Genomic DNA, 12,654 nt, shown 5'->3' on the forward strand with positions numbered 1-12,654 from the left:
GCTATAAGCTGAGGAATTCCCAGAGTTCACACAGGGCTGAAGACATCTGAGTTGTGACTATCCAGGGTGGAAGGGCTCTTTGAATACCGAGGGCAATTTGTGGAGACCCAGAAGGATCATGCCTTAGTAGTGAGGCTAGACTAGACCCAGAGGGAAGGCCTGGGTCTAAAAGTAACACTAAAAAGAATGAACTCCGAGTAACACATTGCTTGCCTGAAAATACCCAACATTTTTTGAAGGGAAGACAAAAATTTAATCTAATAAAAAATTTCACATACAAAGAAACAAATGTGACCAGGCAATCTAAACAGATACAGGAATAGCAGGAACAATGGTATAATCAGCCAAGGACATGAAAAAAGCTATTTTAAATATGTGTATATGTGTGCATGTTCAGTTATTCAGTAGTCTCTGACTCTTTGTGATCCTATGGTTTGTAGCCCTCCAGGCTCCTTTGTCCGTGGGATTCTCCCAAGCAAGAATATTGGATCAGGTTGTTATTTCCTCCTCCAGGGGATCTTCTTGACCCAGGAACCAAACCCTTGTCTGCTGAGTCTCCTGCAGACAGGCAGGCAGATTCTTTACCACTCGTATCACTTGGGAAGATACCAGGATTTAAAAGAAAATATGAACATATTAAGGAGAGTAAGATATTAAAAATGAACCAAATAAAACTTTTGGAAATCAAAAATGTAACATCTGAAATGAAAAATTCGCTGGATGACTAGGGACTTCAAAAATCAAATGAAGTTGAAGATGTAGCAATAGAAATCTAATCATCTAAGCTGAATCAAAAGAAATTTTAAAATAAAAGAAGAAATGAACAAAGTTTTGGTAACGTGTCACTTTTGACGTTGTAAGATAATATCAAGTGATATAATATGGGTGTAATTGGAGTTCTAGGTAGACAGGAGCAGGGACAGAGAAGATATTTGAAGAAATAATTGAAAACTTTCCAATTTGCTGAACACTATAAATTCACAGGTCTAAAAAACTCAACAAACCTGAACCAGCCAGGAAAAAGGACATAGGATGTACTGGGGAGTCAAGACAAGAATGACTATAGTCTTCATGACAGAAATAGAGCAAACTAGAAGACAATAAACTAAAATTAAAATCACCACTGTTATGCACTGAATGAATGCGTCCCCCTTCAACCCCCAAATCTGTATGTTGAAGCCCTAACCCTTAGTACGGCAGTATTTTGAGTAAGGAAGTAGTTAAGATTAAATGTGTCATAAGGGTGGGGTTCTGATCCAACAGAATTAGTGTCCTTATAAGAAAAGACACTAGACTCTCTCTCTCTCTCCCCTTTGTGAGAACACAGCAACGAGTGTGTTGGTGCAACAAGAAGAGAGCCTTGGTGCAAACCAAGAAGAGAGCCCTCATCAGAGACTGACCTTGCTAGACCTTGATCTGGAACTTCTGGCCTCCAGGACAGTGGGAAAAGAAATTTCTTTTGTTTAGGCTTCTCAGTCTATGATTTGTTTAAATGGGATCCCAAGTAGATTAACATACTGACCAAAACTCAAATCTGTCAATATAGAATTCCGAACTTGGTGAAACTATCATTCAAATATGAAAACAAAATAGACATTTATTCTATGTGGAAGTGTACCTATTGGGAAAAAATTACTCATGGAAGAGGACTACAGAATAGACCAGCTTAATGTTTAGAATCTAATGACTATTACCTTTCTCTTGAGGGAGACACTCAAAGAGCAGGATTTGTGAGGTCTTAGACTTTAAGTACTTTCACAATTGCTCTTCACAATAGCATCTTCAAGGATGCAAATAACCTCAAGCTTTTCAAGTTAATAATGTGTCAGGACAAAGGGTATCTGCAGGGCAGTCATGGGCATCCAGCTGAGAGAGCATTAAGTGTGATGCTCACATGAGACTGTCTTGTTTGATTCTAGGAGGAAACCAACCCATGCAGCATGCAACAAAAGGGAGAATGGGTTCCTCACTTTTACTTATGACTTAGAGCTGGACCTTGAACTCTTGCATGTAGAGATAAGGTTGATGTGCTTCAGAAGACAGGAGCGCCTGTGCAGTGCCTAGGCTCATTAAGGCTGGTATTGGAAGCAATATGGAAAGCATCATCTGGGTCTGGAGAAAGTACTCTGTCTACTCCCAATGCACATTTCAGGCACTGAACCGCTATAAGGAAGGAAAATGATATCAAATTACTCTTCAAATTACCTGGGTTCCAGGTCACTGTGACTACCAAGACATGAATCTCAACACCTCCTCCCTCTTATCCACATGGCTTTCTGGGTAGCTGGGCTCAGGGCCCTCTTGAGGAATCAGAGGGCCTTGGAGTCAAGAGTTCTCTCTGTCTTTCTGTCTGTCTTGCTGCATGTCTGTTTGAGCATGTTCACCCTCAGTGTCAGAAGGTGGAGGGATGCTTAGACCCGAGATCTGAGCCACAAGCTCAGCATTGTACCTGAACTCCACAATGATGAGTTCAGCTAATGGGAAACTGGCTGAAGCGAAGTCTTGACAACCATTCTGTAATTGTCCCTTGTGTAAGCAGGTGCCATGGTGGCCAAGTGAGGACCTGAGCAATCTTGTGTGCACCATGTTTTACTGCTGAGAAGTATGATGAACAGGTTGAGTAGAGACCTACACTACCAGAAGAGACTAGAGCTAGAATGACATTTTGGAATCAGGAAGAAAGGAGTTAAACTCCACCTAGTCTTTGAGTTACTTAGCCCTAATCTCCTTTTCTGTTTAATGGGAGTCATATGACTTGTCCTGAGGGGCAATTGTGATGTGATTGAGTGATTTTTCTATATATAAACTCAGTTATAGAGTGAAGCAATGTACACCCATGCAGTGAAAAAACCATAAGAGTAACCATAACATGGGCATGATTATTATCAAACTTTATGATATTAACCAAAGAAGATGCGCACATCTCCCTGGATACCCCTGTCACATACAGATACTAGTTGTGTTTTGCCATGATGTAGCACATGGTGACACTTGCTATGCAACAATGTCATTAAAGAGTGCTGGCAGTGGCACTAGACTTAGAATTGCAAAGTCTGAGTTGAAGTTTCAACCAGCTCTGCCGCGTAACCCTGAGCAAGCAAGCTATGTCTTATAATTCCTACATGCAAATAAAAACATTGAATGTAATTCTCAAGTAAAAGCTTATAAATAAACATCTTAATACTATCACCCAGATCATCACCAACACCCATGGAGGCCCTGGGGAGTTCATCTTTCATCTCATAGTCCTCTTTCTCTGTATTCTGTGCCACGCCATCCCCTTACCTCCAGAATTTTATTTTATTTATTTTTTGGTGATTTATATTTTTTATTTTGCTTTTTATTTTAGTTTTTGGCCATGCTCCGCAGCTTGTGGGATCTTAATTCCTTGACCAGGGATAGAGTCTGAGCTGCTCACAGTGGAAGCACTGAGTCTTAACCACTGGATGGCCAGGAAAAGCCCCCTCCAGAATTTTCGATGGATCATTTCTTGAAACAGATTTTTAAATTTCTCATACATTTGTTAAGAAGATTGAATTAATCTTGTTTGTGGACGGTGCGATGTAAATACTCATTATTACAATTACCTTGTTTTAAAATCTGCAATCAGTATGTGGCTACGGACTGGAGATCAGACACCCACTGGCTGCTTTTTGGCTACAAGATGCCCCGGTTTCAACAGTCAAGTGCACTTTATTTTCCTGCTCTGTGCTCATTGTCAGGGTGGCAACTTCCATAAATTCCAACTAATCTGTTCTGGATGAGGAGACCTGAGAAGTCGTATTTCTTAAAGTTGTGAACTGCTTCTCTATTCTGTCAAGGTGTCTCGCATTGGAGTAGAGTGCATGAACTTTACTGCTTGCCTTTAAAGGTATTTCCTTCCATGTTTCAAAGGACTTTTCTTTATTCCTCACATTTGGGCTGTGCGCTGAGGAACAGTAGCTCCCTATGTTGAATCATTCTTACATTTTTACTCTATTTGCTCATGCAGTAAACCTTTATTGTATGCCAAATATATTCCAGTTGGAAATAGAGAGTTTTGAAGTACATTTTTTTTTCTTCTTTTTTTTTTGTGGGGCAAGGGAGTATACATACATGTCATAGAACACTGTGCTGTAAGAGTGGTGCCCAAATGCTCAGGGACAAGAGGAAGTTCAAGAATAAGAATGAGTAGTCAAGGGTTGCTTCTCAGAAGAGGTGGCATTGAGCTGGGTTCTGAAGGTAGAATAGGAACTGGCTCGGTAAGGATGGCTGGGAAGAGTATTTGAGGCAGAAGAAATAGTAATAGAAAGGTGTAGTCCTGAAAGAGAACAGGTGGGCTTCTTGCTTATCCTTCCTCACCTTAGCATCATTTAATGCTTTCATCCAGGATGTGGAAGACCTCAAGGTCCTTCTTGGCACGGATGTTTCTTTCATGCTCTCATCAACTCACTTCAAGTCCAGTTACTCCAGCATCCGAGTTGCTCTCAGGTCTTCTTCTTTTCATATCTATGGCAACCATTCTTCCCTGACTGGTCTCCTACCTGGGCTTTTGGAATCCTCTCCTCACTGTTGTGTTCAAGCCCATTCTTGCCCTCAGAGGATCTGTTTTCCATCAGCCAGATTGAACTTTCTAAAACAGCAAATCTGAGCACCATCCTGCTTAAACCCTTCAAGGGCTTCCTAGAGTCGTACTCTGGCCTATGAGACCTTACACAGTCAACCTCTCTCTACCCTTCTACATGTACCTCCTGTGTCTCTCCCCTTGATCACTCACAGCAGCCACACTGGCTATTTTCTCTGGCTCTTTTCAAGATTTTCTCTTGATCTTCGGTTTCCTATCATGTGGTGGTTTCCAGGTCCTCAAAACCTTCCAGCTCCTTCTTTTCTTGGGGCCTTAGCAAATACTATTTTCTCTGCTCTCATTTGCTATCTGGCCTATTCACATGTATCTTTTGGGTCTTAGCTTTAATTTCAATTTCCTCAAAGAAGATTCTTCAGATTCTCCAGTATTTAAAAATTTCTTCTTTTTGTGAAATCCTGTTTTTTCCTTGTTTTGAAGATACCATAGTTTATAAATTAAGCATCTACATGGTGTTTGTTTGTGCCTTTCACCACACTCAAGGCTTCAAGAAGGTAAGGAGTATATTTCATTTACCACTATCTACTCATTGTTTATCAAAGGAAATGGCAACCCAATACAGTATTCTTGCCTGAAAAATTTTATGGACAGAGAAGCCTGGTGGGCTATAGTCCATGGGGTCACAAAGAGTCATACACAACTGAGCATGCATGAATGCATTCATTGTCTATCACAATGTGTAGCAGGTAGTAAGTCTTAATATGTGTAGGTTGGATGAATGGATAAAGGGGATGGGCACCCCCAGGGGAAACACATATATCTGGGTTAGAATAGTCAGGGAAGACTTGTGCTTTTTTTTTTTTTTTTTGATGTATAACAAATGGATACACATATAGCACCTTAAAAAAACATAAACCTATTATCTCACAGTTTTGTGGGTCAGGAATTCAGGCACAGCTCAGATGAAACCTCTGCTCAGGCTCCATCAAGCTGCAATCAAATGTTGACCATACTGTGGTTCTCAGTTGCAGCCTGGGATCTTCTTCCAAGCTCCTTTTGGATTTTGGCAGAATTCAGTTACTTGTGGTTGTGGGACTGAGTCCCTCAGTTACTAAATACTGCCCTTCTCCAGTGCCTGGAGAATCCCAGGGACGGGGGAGCCTGATGGGCTGCCGTCTATGGGGTCGCACAGAGTCGGACACGACTGAAGCGATGCAGCAGCAGCAGCAGCAGCAGCAGCCCTTCTCCAGAGGCAGCTGTGTTTGCTTTCTTCCTTGGCACTAGCAGGATCATCTCTCTGAGCTTCATTTTCTTTTCCCTTTCCATTTAGAACAGATTCAGATTTATGAAAAAGTCAGAAGATAACACAGATAATTCCCCATCTATCCCATGCCTCTTTTCTCCTGTCATTAACATCTTACTTTTAGCATCATTGATGAACTAATATTGATACATTATCATGAACTGAAATCCATATTTTATTCAAATTTCCTCATGTTTTCTTCTAATATCCTCTTTTGTTCTGGGTTCCCATTCAGGATACCACATTCCATTTATTATCTGCAACACACCTTAACATATAATCTAAGTCTGGTTTCAAATAATGCTACACCACTTCACAGGTCCTGCAGGTATCTCATAATAGAGTATTCCCAATTTCTCATTCTCATCCATTGTGATATTACTGTTATTTATTTCAACTATCCATATGATATAATTATGCAATATTTTGTTACCATTGCTGCCTTACAATGTTATATTTTAAATTGATTAAAAATTAGAAAAGTAAAAGATTTTATTTTACTTTCATTTGTTCCTCCTCCAATATTCTTCATTTTTAAAATGCACATCCAAGTTTTTGATCCATATAATTTTCCTTCTGCCTAAACAACTTCTTTTAATATTTATTGTAGGGCAGGTCTTTTGGGCAATGAAATCCCTCCAATTTTGTGCAAGAAGTCTTTATTTCTTCTTCACTTTTGGAGAATAATTTTGCTGGATATAAATTTCTAGGCTGATGGTATTTTTTTATTTCAACATTCAAAGATTTCACTACACTATCTTCTATCTTGTGTGGTTTCTGATGCAATGTCCCTTGTGATTCATTATTGTTCTCCTATAGGTAAGGTATACTTTTCTTTTGGCTTCTTTTAAGATTTTTTTCTTTGTCTTTTTGAGGTTTGAATATGAATGCCTTAATGTTTTTCTTTTCATTTATCCTCACTGGTTTTCTCTGGACATGTGGTTTGGTGTTGTTATTAATTTTGAAAAGTTATCAAACATTATTGCTTCACATGTTTCTTTGTTTCACTCTCTCTTTCTTCTTACAGTATTTCTGTCATGTGTATATTACACCTTTTGATGTTGTTCCACAATTCTTGAATGTTCTATTATTTTTCTTTCTTTTTTTACCTTTGTATGCATTTTATTTTGAGATGTTTCTTTTAATTGTTTTCAAGCTCACTGATTCTTTCCTTGGTTGTGCTGAGTCTACTGATGAACCCTTGGAAGAAATTTTTAATTCCTATTTCTGTGTTTGATTTTTAGCATGATTTGATTGTTTCTTAGAGTTTCTACCTGTTTATGTCAGCCTTCTATTTTTTTAATGTTGTCTACTTTTCCCATTAGATCTCTTAATATATTAACCATAGCTATTTGAAATTCTCTGACAGATAATTCTGACATTTGTGTCATATCTGAGTCTAGTTCTGATGATTGCTTTGTCTCCTTAGACATTTTTTTTTCCTTGCCTTTTGACCTACTTTATAATTATTATTGAAAGCCAGATGTGTTGTATTAGGCAATAGGAGCCAGCTCCCCAGGGTAAGTAGGCCTTTAGTGTAAGGGTTTATGTTAATCTGGGAAGAAGTTGGATTCTGTTTAATGGTTACTTAGCTATGGGTGCCAGTGGCTTCAAATTCATTACTGTCCTTATTTGTGCCTCTCTTCTTGACTTGGATCATCCTTAATGCTCCTTCTCAGAGTCTGTGTCTTGCAGCTCTTTCAACTGTGACCTGCTAAGTTATTTTTTTTTTTTTTACCTTTTATTTTATTTTTAGTTTTTGCTTTTTTATTTTTATTTATTTTTAATTTAAAAAAATTATTTATTTTAATTGGAGGCTAATTACTTTACAGTATTGTATTGATTTTGCCATATATCAACAATCCTGTTGATGCAGTGGTAAGGTATGAAGGAGGGGGAGCATTCTATAAGCTTCCCATTAAATCTCAGTCTTTTGTTGTGCTTGTGTTTTGAGGCTGTGATCCTCGCAAATATTTCTCCAGGAATAGAGTTTTTTGTTTGTTGTATCCTCTTTTCTCTGGCTATGGTGTTTCCTATCTATTTCCTTGACTCCCTTCTTGACTATCTGTTTCCTCCCCTTTGGTGAGATAGAAATATTGAAGGGGGTTAGAGTGGAAGAATTGCTTCCCTCAAGCTGGATGGCTCTGGCAAAGTTGTTCTGTAGACTAGCCCTTTGTATTGGAGAAAGCACTGGTATATTTCCAAGTGATTACTCTTCCCCTTACTCCTTGGAAGGAAAGTTCTGACCAACCTAGATAGCATATTGAAAAGCAGAGACATTACTTTGCCAACAAAGTTCCGTCTAGTCAAGGCTATGGTTTTTCCAGTGGTCATGTATGGATGCAAGAGTTGGACTGTGAAGAAAGCTGAGCACCAAAGAATTGATGCTTTTGAACCGTGGTGTTGGAGAAGACTCTTGAGAGTCCCTTGGACTGCAAGGAGATCCAACCAGTCCATCCTAAAGGAGATCAGTCCTGGGTATTCATTGGAAGGACTGATGTTGAAGCTGAAACTCCAATACTCTGGCCACCTCATGGGAAGAGCTGACTCATTGGAAAAGATCCTGATGCTGGGAGGGATTGGGGGCAGGAGGAGAAGGGGACAACAGAGGAAGAGACGGCTGGATGGCATCACCGACTCGATGGACATGAGTTTGGGTAAACTCCGGGAGTTGGTGATGGACAGGGAGGCCTGGTGTGCTGCAATTCATGGGATCACAAAGAGTCAGACACGACTGAGCGACTGAACTGAACTGAACTCTTCCCCTCATGCTTCTGAGCCAGAAAAGCATATTTCTTGAACCTTCACCACATAAACCTAGTAGAATTCCTGGAGGTAAAGTTCATAAGTGTGGGAGTCTTCCTAAGCCTGCTGTCCCCAGGGGTTTCTCACTCACATGCTAGAACATGCTGAGCCCCTAGAAATTCATCAAAATTGCCCTTTGATTTTTCCTATCAGTTTATGACCCCAGATGTTTCTGCTCCAGGTAAGGTGATCTTAGCTATTTCTCTCTGGACAAGACTTCTTCTTCATCTTCAATTATCTCAAGGGTCCAAAAAATTTATTGATTTTTCAGATTGTTTAATTTTTTGTTGGTGTGAGGATACGAGTGATAATTTTTAAGCTCTTCATATATCCAAGTTGAAATAGATAGCCCCATAGTAACTTCTTTTGATACCTGATTAAGTCAGGCCCACTGTGGATAAATTTCTTGATTACTGTAATGCCAGGAGATAAATTCCATCATATTCATACATGCCACCCACGTCCAAGGGGAGATTACACAGTATGTGTATACCAGGGGATGGGCGTCTTGGGGATAATCTTAAAATCCTGCCTGCTCTAGCTTGCCAGAGTGGGTGACACTTGAATTTAGTTCCAAAAGACAGTGAAGTGAACTGACCTAAAAGGTGGGATGAGCAGGCAAGGCAGGAGGAACATCATGTACAAAGAGGAGAGAGCAAAGAAGGTAGAGAAAAGGAGCAGATGCTCTTGGATCTCAAGATCCAAATGCTAGTCCAAACTGATTAAGTTGTATACATTAAATATGTGCATATTTTTGTGTATGAATTATACCTTAATAAAGCTTTAAAAATGGGCTTCTCTGGGAGCTCAGATGGTAAACAGTCTGCTTGTAATGCAGGAGCCCTGGGTTCAATCCCTGGGTCACAAGTTCCTCTGGAGAAGGGAATGGCTACCCATTCCAGTGTTCTTGCCTGGAGAATTCCATGGACAGAGGAGCCTGGAGGGCTACAGTCTATGGGATTTTCCAAAGGGTCGGACATAAATGAGCAACTAACACACACAAAGCTTATAAAAACCTAGACTCTGATTTCCTTCACTTTGGGATAGCATCTTAGAGTTTTGATTGGAGAGATTTTCTCAGGAACTCACTCTGAGGACACAAGTGGCTAGCTAGCAAGAACAAAAAATAAAGAACTCTTTCTAGTGACCAGGAAAATCTTGAATTATTGGTTTCGAATGTCCAGATGTCTAGATCACCTGAGGCAATGCTCCCGGTGAGCACTTGCCTTGCATTTGGGGTGGTTGGGCTGATAGATATGTTCCTTCTAGAAATTCTGCCACCTCAACTTCAATGAACTAAAGCTTTAATGAACAAGATCTTTTCACAGAAGTGTTGTGTCTCTTCAATTTAGTTTTGTTAAGCAAACCTTTTCTGGATTCCCCCCGCCCCCCTGAAACAAGTTAAAATAAAACACAACAGTAACAAGATCCTCCCCTTGCTTTTTTAATTTGGGGAAAGAAGTTGGTATATTTATAGATTGTTTCCCTTTTGTAATTATATAGATCTCATCCTTTTCTTGGACTGTCATTTTAGTGGACATTTTTATCGAAGATGTTTACATTCCTGCAACACATTGGGAACAAATGAAGCAGCCGTTCTGCGGGGAAATGGCATTGACAGTTGCCATGGGAACTGTGTGAAGTCACAGAAAGTAGATTATCTCATAATACATTACGCAGTGTCAGAAAAAGGCAGCCCGACTAGAGAACAAATTACCAATTAATGAGGGACAAAGCCAGGCCAGAGAATAGGAACAAAATAGAAGGCCACCTCAGAAAGGTCTTGTTCAAGTTAATTTATTGCTTACTTTGCTCGACTCAAACCAATTATTCTGATTGCTTTCCACCCATATACATCCATTTTAACTAGTTCAAACTTCTATATGAGGAAAATCCAGAAAAATGGAATTTGACATTTTGGAGAAATGTTTAAGATTAAAAAAAAGAAAACCAACAACTTTTGCTCAGTTGGCCAGGTTTTTAAATTAAATTTTTTGATCGTTTTAGTCTGAACATCTTTGGAAGGCAATAGGCTTAATAATTAAGGGTAAAGGTCCCAGCATTAAACTGCCTGGGTGTAAATTCTGGCTTTGCCTCATTAGATTTTTGGCCTCACAGAAATGACTTTACTTCTCCAAGCCTCAATTTCCTCATCTATAAAATGGGAATAATAATATATTCTGTACCTGCAATAGACATTTCTACCTCACAGGTTTGCTTTGAGGATTAAATGAAGTAATCCATGCTAAAAAGCTCAGCACAGTGCCTGCTCATATTAAGTCTCCACTATGTGGTTAGCAGTGTTTGATGACAATTCCTAGATTTTTCTGGCAAAGAAATTCAAAAAAGCTTATCCTGTGAGAATAAAAAAGAAAAAGAAAATCTGTGCTTTTTGCAAAGTCTAACTTGAACTAGCATCAAAATCACCTGTAAATCTTCATCAACCTGTAGATTTTAGGGCCCTCTCCTGGATCTACTGAGTCAGTATCTCCTCTTATGAGGCCCAGACATGTACATTTTATATTTATTTTTTGGCTGTGCAGTGCAGCATGTGGGATCTTAGTTCCCCGACCAGAGATTGAACCCATGCCCCCGCATTGGAAGAGCACTGTCTTAACCATTGGATAGAAAGGGAAGTTCTCAACATGTACATTTTAAGTGACCTTCCTAAGTGAGTCTGATTCATTTAATCAAGACTAAGAATCACTTTTGCCCATTGGAAAAACCCCAGTTTCTGAGTTTGATTAGCACATGTGTGGAGGGTGATGCAACGGAGATGGAAATGTTAACAGGCATCTCGGGAGGCTCCGATGCAGGTGGTAGAACAACCGCACTTGGACAAACTCTGCCCTTCGGAGTTTCTCCAGGTCTCTCCCCAGCTCTAACCTCACCTCCCTACTTGGAAGGAGGAGCTCTTATAAAGTTGCCAATTGTCTATGAGGATGGAGTGGAGTTTTCCATGGAAGAAACAAAGAGTTTCATGCAAGACCTGCTTTCTCATGGCAAGCTGCTGTTTTCTTCGTCTCTCCTGTAACCCAATTGCTTCCTTTTGGGGGGCTCTTCTTCCCTTACATCTGGATACCTCAGAAACCAGACTAGGGTCCTGGGCTGGAAGCCTCCCACATGTGTCTTAGGCCACTTCTGCTCTGGATGAGGAAGTAAAGATTGCTTTTCCATCTGTTTCCCACATTTCTCTGAGAATGTATAGGGTTTAGGGAGTTAGGAAGCGGTGCGATGGTTTAGGGCTTCCCAGGTGGTGCTCATGGTAAAGAACACGCCTGCCAATGCAAGTGGATACAAAGAGATGCAGGTTCGATCCCTGGGTTGGGAAGACCCCCTAGAGGAGGGCACAGTAACCTACTCCAGTATTCTTGCCTGGAGAAGCCCCATGCACAGAGGAGGCTGGTGAGTTACTGTCTATAGGGTTGCAAAGTGTCGTACACGACTGAAGTGACTTAGCATGCATGCCACATACTCGACAACCATAGATTTTTATTCTAAAACTCCATCCATACATTGGTTGTTTAGAAGATGTTTTAAGTGGTTTTAGGGAAACCCACAAAGACATATTAAGTTTATGTGTAATTTCAGCTAAATTACAAGTTCCAGAGGTTCTCTCCAATCACAGGTTTCTGTGCATGCTGAGTTCTCAGGGTAGTACTTAGCTGAGTCATGAAGCTAGGATTGGATAACATGGGTGAAAACCCTAACTGCAGTAGCCAGAGAGGTTATCAATAAACTGGTTATTGCTATAAAAGCATGCTAATAAACTAGGCATTGCCTTCATGTAAGCATCAAACTTCTTTCTGGGTCTACTTTAAAGCAGACCCTCCAATTCCCCCTCTTTGTTCAGTCACCCACCAGGTGATTGGATCCTGGAGAAGTAAAGGAGTTTTGGAGAGATGGAATAGAGAAAGGAGGGAATATAAAAACATATGAAAGATGTGTGTATGTGTGTGTGTACTTGGATTGTCAAACATTAAGG

Source organism: Bos javanicus, chromosome 5 (genome assembly GCF_032452875.1).
Source record: "Bos javanicus breed banteng chromosome 5, ARS-OSU_banteng_1.0, whole genome shotgun sequence".
Classification (NCBI taxonomy): Eukaryota; Metazoa; Chordata; class Mammalia; order Artiodactyla; family Bovidae; genus Bos; species Bos javanicus.